This window comes from Cyanistes caeruleus, chromosome Z (assembly GCF_971803275.1).
Source record: "Cyanistes caeruleus chromosome Z, bCyaCae1.hap1.1, whole genome shotgun sequence".
Classification (NCBI taxonomy): Eukaryota; Metazoa; Chordata; class Aves; order Passeriformes; family Paridae; genus Cyanistes; species Cyanistes caeruleus.
This window is the reverse complement of record NC_141732.1, coordinates 18,878,361-18,887,969: the sequence shown is the minus strand read 5'-3', so window position 1 is coordinate 18,887,969 and position 9,609 is coordinate 18,878,361. Positions and strand designations below refer to the sequence as shown.

The 9,609-nt window shown below is 43.5% G+C and overlaps 1 protein-coding gene across 5 annotated transcripts in view; it reads left to right on the top strand.

Annotated features, from left to right (window-relative positions):
- Nucleotides 1–5,570: 5,570 nt before the first annotated feature.
- The window catches only part of ARB2A (ARB2 cotranscriptional regulator A), a 258,055-nt gene continuing 254,016 nt past the window's right edge, over nt 5,571–9,609 (top strand). For 3 of the 5 annotated variants that reach the window (XR_015280929.1, XM_086869013.1, XM_086869012.1), the window contains exon 1: nt 5,581–5,719. The gene's annotated coding sequence lies outside the window, so the exon portion shown is untranslated. Of the gene's footprint in view, nt 5,720–7,480; nt 7,627–9,609 lie in introns of those variants that run through there. The other 2 variants (XM_086869011.1, XM_086869010.1) reach the window with 2 other exon arrangements.

Sequence of the window (9,609 nt, the reverse complement as noted above, 5' to 3'; positions counted from 1 at the left end):
ATGACAATGCAGTTTTTAATATGATTCTTCTCCAGTATGATACCCTTTGAGTCTTTTTGTCAAAGAAAATTATTCCTAAACTGGATCACATCCCATTTATTGCAAATGTAAATCCAACCCCTGCAAATGAGAAGTGCTCAGTCTCAGTACACTCAGACGGCTCTGCTGTGATCTGTTTACCAGGATTAGCAAACAGGGTTTGCCTTTAACCAGCAGCACTATGCCTGAGAACCAACAGCACTAGTAACTCAGAGTGCCAGATACTGAAAGCAGAAACGCTGGGACTTCATGGTGTTCCACAAACACTGAACACTACAGGAGGCCCTAAAACTGCTTATGAAAGTTGCATCGCAGGATAGCTATTACAGTCAGACATCCTACTTGCTACAATCATTGATCAGCTGCTTCTGAAATCCTGCCCATCTTTACTGTGTTATCTGGAGTAGATAAAGTTTTAATTGTGAGCAGGTGGTATAAGAAAAAAAAGAATAAAAAGAAATAGACAAGGAATATTCTGCATTCCAAATTTCTCATCCTATCTAATTTTCTATTTGAGCGTCTTCATGCTGATTGAAGTTCTTTTTTTCAATCTTCTGATTGAAAGCAGTTTTTGAAAAGACAAAAATATACATAAAATCAATAGAAACAATAATATTTAGGACAACAAAGAACAGTTCACAAAGTGCATTGCAGAATGTAGATAAAAAACAGTGCCTATTGCAGCTTTTTCCCTTTTATGCTTTGACTCTTATCTCACTTAAGTTTGAAATAATTCCTAGTTTTCTTAGTAGCCATTACCAAATCCCATGTTTTTCTATTTATCCTGCATGTATTTATGACCTTAAGAGCTTCTTCCCTGTTTTCCCTAAGCTACAGTATTAAACTTCAGAAGCTCTCATTTTGAGGCTTAAAACGGTTTAATTCACAATATTTTCATTCATCTTTTCTGTTCTGGTTTTTGAGTAGATGAGATGACTTTTTTCAGGCATCTGAAATAATCCTTATTAAGCAGTATTCATTACTCTAAGAACTGACTATGATCACTTGTCATCAACAAATACCTGACCCCCTTGGTGTACTTCTCTTTAGATATGATGAAGTCTTAAAGTAACTTCTCCTTTTTTGATATGTTTTGAGTTATAATTTTTTCCTCTAAATTAAAAGAAATATTTTCATACTGACAGCACTGAAAACTGCACGCTTTGTCACACAGACTGCATCCCTCAGTTAGAGCAATTTTTCTCATTTCCATGATGCAGACAGACACTGGCAGAGCCATTTGCCCAGGTCAGTTGGCGACTTCATCAGTTGGCTGGCTTGCTTATCCCACATTCCCAGTGCATCCCAGTACCCTTCCTTCCAAAGTATTACTGCTTTAGTGGTTTTCTTGAAAATCTGAGTCTTGTTTCTGGGTTTGTTATTTTTAGCCCTCTGTGCTGTTTTCAGTGCAGTGTTGCCATTATTTCATATAACTGGCAGTTGACAATTTTTCTCTTTGAAATGCCCTCTCTTTCAAATCCAATTTCCTGATTATCTCATGGGAAAGGAACAAGGTCTCAGGCCTTTGTTTTATTACTTATATTGGGGGGTGACGGGGACAAAGGCATGGTAACAGAAAGGACTCCTTTAGGGAACAAGTCCAGGCAAACAAGTGAGAGATGCCTAGCTCATACTAGAGAAATATGTTCTTGCCATGCCCTCTCATGACTTCTTGTGTACTTCCTTGCTGGCAGAGCATGAGAAACTGCAAAGTCCTGGATGTAAGGTAAGCACTACTGAGCAATGACTGAAATACCAGTATGTCATCCACATGCTTCACATACTACAAGCAAAACAGCACTGTACCAGCTAAGGTGAAAATTAACTCTTTCCCAGCGAAAACCAGGCTATCATACTTTCCATTCATATCTGCTTAGTATGGAGTAACTGGTCATTCCAAAGAGAGTAATGACAACCGAATATGATTTGGTTCAATCCAGCTTATTTGGAAAGAATTAATACAAAAAGGATGTGTTACGCACATGTGTTTTATCCTTGTCATATTCCTTACATTTCCTTTACAGTCTCAAAAGCCATCTATTTCCATGGAGGACAAGGTAACAAATGTTGAATTCACTCATCACTTTTAACTAGGTCTGTAGCCTTCTAAGACTAGAGACATTGACAGTAATTAACTAAATGCAGCCCAAGATAGTTTTAATTATATAGTCACTTACACTTTTTGTAGGGGAATGTTGTTCCATAAACCGCATTCTTTCCTCTACATTTTTTTAAATGCAGCCCTGTTTAGCAGGCATGGGTAAAGTCTGAGTTTTTGAAGGTGTTTTATGAAACTGCATCTGAGTGTTTCAAACTTACCTTCACTTACCCCACGTAAGTAAATCACGTTTTTGCTTAAATTGTGAACTGAAATGAAAGCAGTTTTAATAATCTTGGATACACAACTAACAGGTGCACCCTTCTGTGGGTTTAGGGAGTGATCATGAATGGTGCCACATCCAGTTGGAGACCAGTCACTGGTCATGTCCCAGGAATCAGTGCTGGGCCAAGTCCTGTTTAATATCTTTACTGATGATCTGGATTAGGGGATTGAGTCCATCAGCAAATTTGCAGATGACACCAAGCTGGGAGCGAGTGTCAATCTGCAGGAGGGTAGGAGGGCTCTGGAGGGACCTGGACAGGCTGGATAGATGGGCCAAATCCAATGATAGCAGGTTGAACAAGTCCCATTGTGAGGTCCTGCACTTTGGCCATCCCCTGCCGTACTGTAAGCTGGGGACACAGTGGCTGGACAGTGCCCAGGCAGATGGGGACAGTGCCAGCAGTGCACTGCCAGCAGTGTGCCCTGGTGGCCAAGAAGGCCACTGGCCCCTGGCTTGTGTCAGGAATGGTGTGGCCAGCAGGAGCAGGGAGGTCATTCTCCCCCTGTACTCAGCACTGGTAAGGCCACACCTGGAGTGCTGTGTCCAGTTCTGGGCCCTCAGTTTGGGAAGGATGCTGAGCTGCTGGAGCGTGTGCAGAGGAGGACAACAGAGATGGTGAAGGGTCTGGAGCACAAGTCCTGTGAGGAGCAGCTGAGGGAGCTGGGGGTGTTTAGCCTGGAGAAAAGGAGGCTCAAGGGAGACCTTCTCACTCACTACAACTCCTGAAAGGAGGGTTTAGCCAGGGGATCGGTTCTTTGTCCCAGGCAACAGCAACAGCACAAAACGACGCAGTCTAAAGCTGCACTGGGACATGGAGTTTAGGCTGGACATTAGGAAGAATTTCTTCACAGAAAAAGTGATGGGGCATTGGAATGGGCTTCCCAGGAAGGTGGTGAAGTCACCATCCCTGCAGTGCCATGGTCTAGCTGACAGGGTGGTGTTACATCACAGGTTGAACTTTGTATTTCTAAAAAGTGAGCTAAGAACCTTACCAGGCATGCATAGAATCAGAGACTCATAACATGGTTTGGGCTGGAAGGGACCTTAAAGATGATTTGGTGATGATTCCCTCTGCCATGGCAGGGAACCTTGCACTAGACTAAGCTGCTCAAAGCCATGTCCAACTTGGCATTCAACAGGCATGCAGATGTTTTTTGATACTATTAGCATATTTTATATACAATAGTTTTTATATTTATATATATATACACATATATATATATACATGTATATTATTTATTTATATTTTATATGCTATATTTATATACTATTTAATATATTTAATATTAGCTATATAGTATATATTTTATATACTATCTATTTAATATTAAATACACAGTATATATTTTATATACTATTTTATGTACTATTAGCATATTACTGTAGCTCACAGAAATCTATGAAGATACCAGAACGACACAGTTCTACACACAAACAGAAGATAAAAGCCCAGCTTCCAGCAAAAGGCTATTTACACACTACTTCTGGTTCCTCTTCACTCTGATATTTGGATATTTGGGAATTTTTGAAATACTGGGGTCAGTCCTATGAATCTTAGAAACTTGCCCATTCAAACTGCTTCCTCTTTGTAGAGCTTTGAAAAGCTTCAAACACCTGGTCAACACCTCTTTGTGGGTCAAACATCTCCAAACCCACAACGTCCTCACGACTTGATTTGATAAAGCTGCCCTCCTTAAATCCATCCCTGGACCTCTAAATACAAAAGGCAGTATCAAGATCAGAAACACTGACTGTCCCTGAAATTTGATCTAGACTCCTATATTCTATGGGTTTATTTTTGTTATGGTTTGGGATGTGGGCCTTTTTTTTTTTGTGGGTACTGCAAGAGATGGAGAATGATGGTGAATCAGATTAAGACCCCAATAAAAAAAAATTGACTACTTTTAATGTGAGTCTAGTACTAACCTTATTCATTTTGCACCTTAGCAGTACTTGCAAAAAAAGATGGAAGGAACTTTAAATGGATTGCTTATATCAATAGCATCCCTAATATCTCACCAAAAGACATCTAAGTGCTACTTTTTTCTAACATGGGAAATACATACATTATATTATCTTCTGCACTGAAGAAGAAAATTATTTCACTTACTCCTTCCTTAGGTGTTGAAGAAAATGACAAAACCCATTGCCCAGAAGGGTTGTAGGTGTCCCATCCTTGGAAACATTCAAGGTCAGTTTGGACAGGGATCTGAGCAACTCCATCCGTGTGAAGATGTCCCTACTTGCTGCAGAGGGGTTTGGACTAGATGGCTTTTAAAGGTTCCTTCCTACACAAACTATTGCACTGAGAGCAAAAATACAAGGCTGCTGCTTTAGGTCGTTACAAAGAGAGCAGCTGGGAGAGACCTTGATGAAAAATGCTTCTCCCACATAGACCTACCTGTCCATGGGTCTAGTTTGCTGAATTTTGCCACCATTCGTGACTGGGATATAAGAGGGGATGAAACATTTCAGCTGCACATGCGGTATGTGGAAGTTTTCAGATGTCCTTGGCACAGGAACACCTCACGACCATCCTGTGCAGGCAGAACCATGACAGCATTTGCATGATGCCGATTGTCAGCAGTCATCTGAGCAAATCTGGAGAGCTTTTCAAAGGAAGAAGACACAGTATCCTTGAAATCAAACTCAAGGCGCTTCTCGCTACGCAAGTACGAAAGCGTTGGGACTGCTTGTGGCGATCAGTGTTTTACTGTAGGCCAACCCAACACAGTCCTCATATAATTTTGCAGATGCCCGAAACGTCAAACATGAAAAATTTTATCGTCTTTTCTTTTTATAAACTCCTACGTGATCAAAATGGAAAGCTGGGAGTGGAAACACGACCTTCCGAGTATGATCTACCAGCACTCGAGCAACAGCCCGAGACCTAGATGCCGGTACTCGCCTAGTCCCTGTCAGCGCTGCCGGCAGCCCGCCGCCCTCCTGGTGACTTTATTCCGACCGAGCTCCTCAAACACGCGGTTCCTGGCAGCACCCCGACAAGCTCCGCCCGTCCCCAGGCCGCCCCTCAGCGCTGCGCCCCCTCCCGCGCGCCTTTCGGGGGGGGCGGCGCGAGGGCGCAGGAGCCGCGAGGACGAGGCCACCGCCCTCGCGCTCCACTTCCGGGTTCCCCGCCGCGCCCCCGGGCGCTTACGTCACCGCGCGCGGACCCCGGAAGTGGAGCCGGCAGGGGGCGGGCGGAGCCGCGCGCGGCACTAGGCCCGGAGCGGCCGCGCGCTCCCCGTGACGGCGCCGCGCGCGCCCCGCTCCGCCGGCGACGGCGCCAGCGCCAGGTACGTGCGGCCGCCCGGCCCGGGCAGCGCCACCGGCGAGGGGCGCGGGGGAGCGGCGGCCGCGGGCCCTCGGGCAGCAGGGGGGCGACCGGCCCCCGCACCGCCCGTGGCGGACGAGTCGGGTGGCGGCGCCGAGGCGCCTCTGGCAGCCCTGCACCGGGATGAAGACCGCGGGCCTCCCGTGTGCTTGGCGTCAGGCCCAGAGCGGCGGCGGGAGCGGACGGGGCGGCGGCGGCTGCCGCCTGTGGCAGGGCTCCCGAGCTGTCCGCGCTGCCCACGTGCGTGTAGAAGTACCTGTGTGCCCATGTCACCGGGGGTGCGGGGACATGGGCGCGGTGTCATCGCCCAGCAGCGGCCCCCAGGCTCTACCGAGCGCTACGCTGTGCCTGCTGCCGCTCCACGTGTTGGCACCTTCGCAACTGCTTCTCGATACCACGGCTGTCACACGAACCAGAAACAGGGAATAACAGTTACAATGTTCAATTTTCTACATGAAATCGAAGGGGCTTGTTTTTCGGAATGTATCCTTACAGTCATCGCTGCAGGTTTTGGCGCTGTCAGCTACTTTTGCAAAACGAGACATGCCCTGTTCTCCACTGCCTAATGCAAGCTTCCTGTGCAGTCGTAAATGATAAAAAGTCATTTGAGGGTTATTCTTCTGACTTTATAACATAGCTGGGCTTGAGTGATAGTTTTCATTCCAAGAACTGCTCTTCTTATTAGGTGGGATTGAACACTTCTTTTTAGTCTTTAAGTTTCTTGTAGTTGTTCTGGCAGCCTAGAAAGGTGCATGAAATATTTGCCATTTCTGAGTTATCCAAATGTAGGGAAATAATTTTCCAGTTTAAATGGTTACTTTTATTTGGTTTTGGTTTGGCGCCGAGGAAACACAAAATTTGCAATTCTAAAACAGGAGTTTTGTCCCTTTCCAACGTCCACTGTTTTTGCTTTTTGAGGAGCTGTTGCCTTCTTTTTTTCTGCTTTATTTTTTTTTTTCAAAGATAGATACTGAGGCTTATGAGAGAATGAACTGCATTCCTTCCAGATACGTAACCTCTAAGTGTGGTGTTACAAGAGCCAGGCAGCTCAGAACCATGCAAGCCAGCTTGTCAAGCCTTCACAAAACGTGTCTTCCACTTTACAGGGTTTTTTTTTTTTTGTGAAGTTTTTGGCTAAAGTGTTAAGTTTGAATGAGCAGGTAGCAGACCTTTTTCGGGAGGTACTATCATTGGCAAAGGAAGTGGTATAAAAGCAACAGCAATTACAAACTAATTTGATCTTAACTGAGCACTGATTTGGTGACACTGAGGACCAGGGTGTTAACAATATTTGCCTTCAAAGGAGAAGAAATACAAGTAATACAGCAGAAAGGTGGTGTCTTTTTAGTAACCCTTAGTGTTTTCTCGGAATCTTTAAGGAGGCAGGGGGTGAAAAAGTGTTAGGAATTGCAAAGCAGTATTATGATAGTGTCTTAGTTAAAGAATAACCACAGGTTGTTAAAATTAGGTATTTTGTAACTATATTGGAAAAAGTGAAAAAGCTCTTGTGTAGGCGAAATTAAAATTTTAACAATTGAAGATAGTGGCTTGGGGTGTGTCACAGAGTGCAGTCAATGTGAAAATACAGAAAGAATGTCTTTATATGCTCCTCTGGGTTTGGAACTGATGAAATCTGTTGTTCTGAGTGTTTCAGGTATTATTTAACTTTCTTTAAAAAGAAAAAAAAAAGATTCTTTGCTGACAAGAGCATTGGTCTTCACAGGGTAGCTCCAGATAGAGGCCCCAGGTGATGGCTGTTGCTGAAGTCGCTGCCAGTTCTTACTGCCTGCCTGTCAGCTGGAGGTCTGATGTGCCTGCCACCACTGGTGTTAGTCTAGGCACTACCCAGACCACCTCTGTCAGAACATGGTGGGTTAGGATGGATGTAATATTTATTGTGTTTAAACTGACCTGACTCTTTTTGTCTGCAGCAGGTTAGCAGATGCGGGTAGGTGTAGGAATAAGATGAAAACTTCCAGCAGGCCAACAGTACTGAGCAGCTGGAGGCAGACAAGGGCATCGTCATTTCAGACACACAGCGACACTCAGACTGCTCTCTGCCTTACTGAAATTCCCTTAATTATTGGAGTTTTCTCACCAGTGCCTGGATTCTGTCTGTCTTCTTGAGATTGCCTTTTCAGTGATTGTATCCAATTATGACTATATTTAAATCTGCAAGTTGACTTGACCATGGTCTTTACTGAATTGCCTTTTATGTACTAGTTAGCAAATGTTTGGGAGAGCTTCTCCTTATAATTACTCAGTGGGGATTTATCTTTTAGAATCTCTTCTTTTAAGTTCACAACCTTATTTTTTTTTTTTTCCCTTGAAGACTCAGCACTGACTCTGGAGGTTTTGCCCATTCCAGGCTCAATAGAAAAAGTCCTGAATACAGCTGTATTGCTTGTACTTTGAATCTGACCCACTGTTCCTTTGGGGAACAATGTGCTGTCGTGACTGAGGAGTTTTTTAGATTTACAATAGATTACTGGAATTCTTTGAAGTAAAGCATACATACAAAGAATGAATAGATATCTTTTAAATTTTTTTTTCTACAAGCTTACTGAAACAAATTGGTTAAAAATGGACATGAAAACATCCTCTTATGAAATTTAGTACTGCTCTGTCAATTTATTTGGTCCTTTAGAAGGACATTTTTTTCTCTTTACAAGTATTGTACATCTATATATACTTAGCCTGTAGATCAGTTTTGCAGATTTTTACTGAGTGGAATTCCCAGAGTACAATTTAATAGGTTTAAATTTGTTATTTTTCATGGTTATTTTTCAGCGTCTTATGTGCTGTGTGGACTTTGAGAACTTAATATTTAACTGCTCACAGCATTCCTTACACTGTTCTTGTAATGTGATTGAGTTTTATTGGAAGGTGAAAAGATAATGTTTGCTTTTATATCATCCTTGCCTTTCTACTCAGCTCATCGTCAGTTACTTATTAGTACATTAGTTTTGGTAATGATTTTTTGTTTTATGTCTGACTGCTTCTATGAATTAGACTAGGACCAAAGGTTATTTACCTCCAGCTACAGACCCAGTCTGTTAAAAAAAGTGCCATGGGTGCAGTTTCACATCCTGTTCACATTAGATTCCTGTTGCTGGAGTGCTCAGCACCTCTCTCTGCTTCCTGTCCCATCTCTCCAAGCCATGCAGAAGACCAGCTGGCTGCATAGTGAGCCAGGAAAAGAAGCTGATACAGAGCTAGAATGCTTCTCTCTCATTGCTTTAGCTTGCTCACTGACATGAATGCTATCATAAGTAGTAGTGATAGGACACAGGGCAGCAGTTTTAAACTGAAAGAAGGCAAGTTTAGATTAGATATCAGGAAGAAATTTTTACAGCAAAGATGCTGAGACATGAGAGCAGGTTGTCCAGAGAGGCTGTGGGTGCCCCATCATCTCATGTGGGACGTGGAAGGCCAGGCAGGTGTTTTTGACAAACTGGTGTTGTGAAAGGTGGTGCTGCCTATGGCAGGTCATTGGACTAGATAAGCTACAAGGTCTTGTAAAACCCATATGCTGCTATGAGTCTATAAGAAATTATGTAGGACTGGAGTGGAGAATCTAGAAGTAGGAGAAGGTCTGAAAGTGTATCACACAGACTTCAGCAGATCATGGATCCTGAGTCACTTTGTACTTTATTTGACTCTGATGAAAACTTCTCAACCACTTTTCTGAGCAATCTGTTCTATGAGTTTATTAGTAATGATACTGCTGCTGAGGCTAGTGGCCTGCTCTTTGGTCTAGTCAAGGCTTCACTGCTTTTATTCTCTCCTGTTGCACTCTCCTGAAGAGTGTTGACCTCCATCTGGATGGAGCCTCTCTGGTACTGCAGTTTG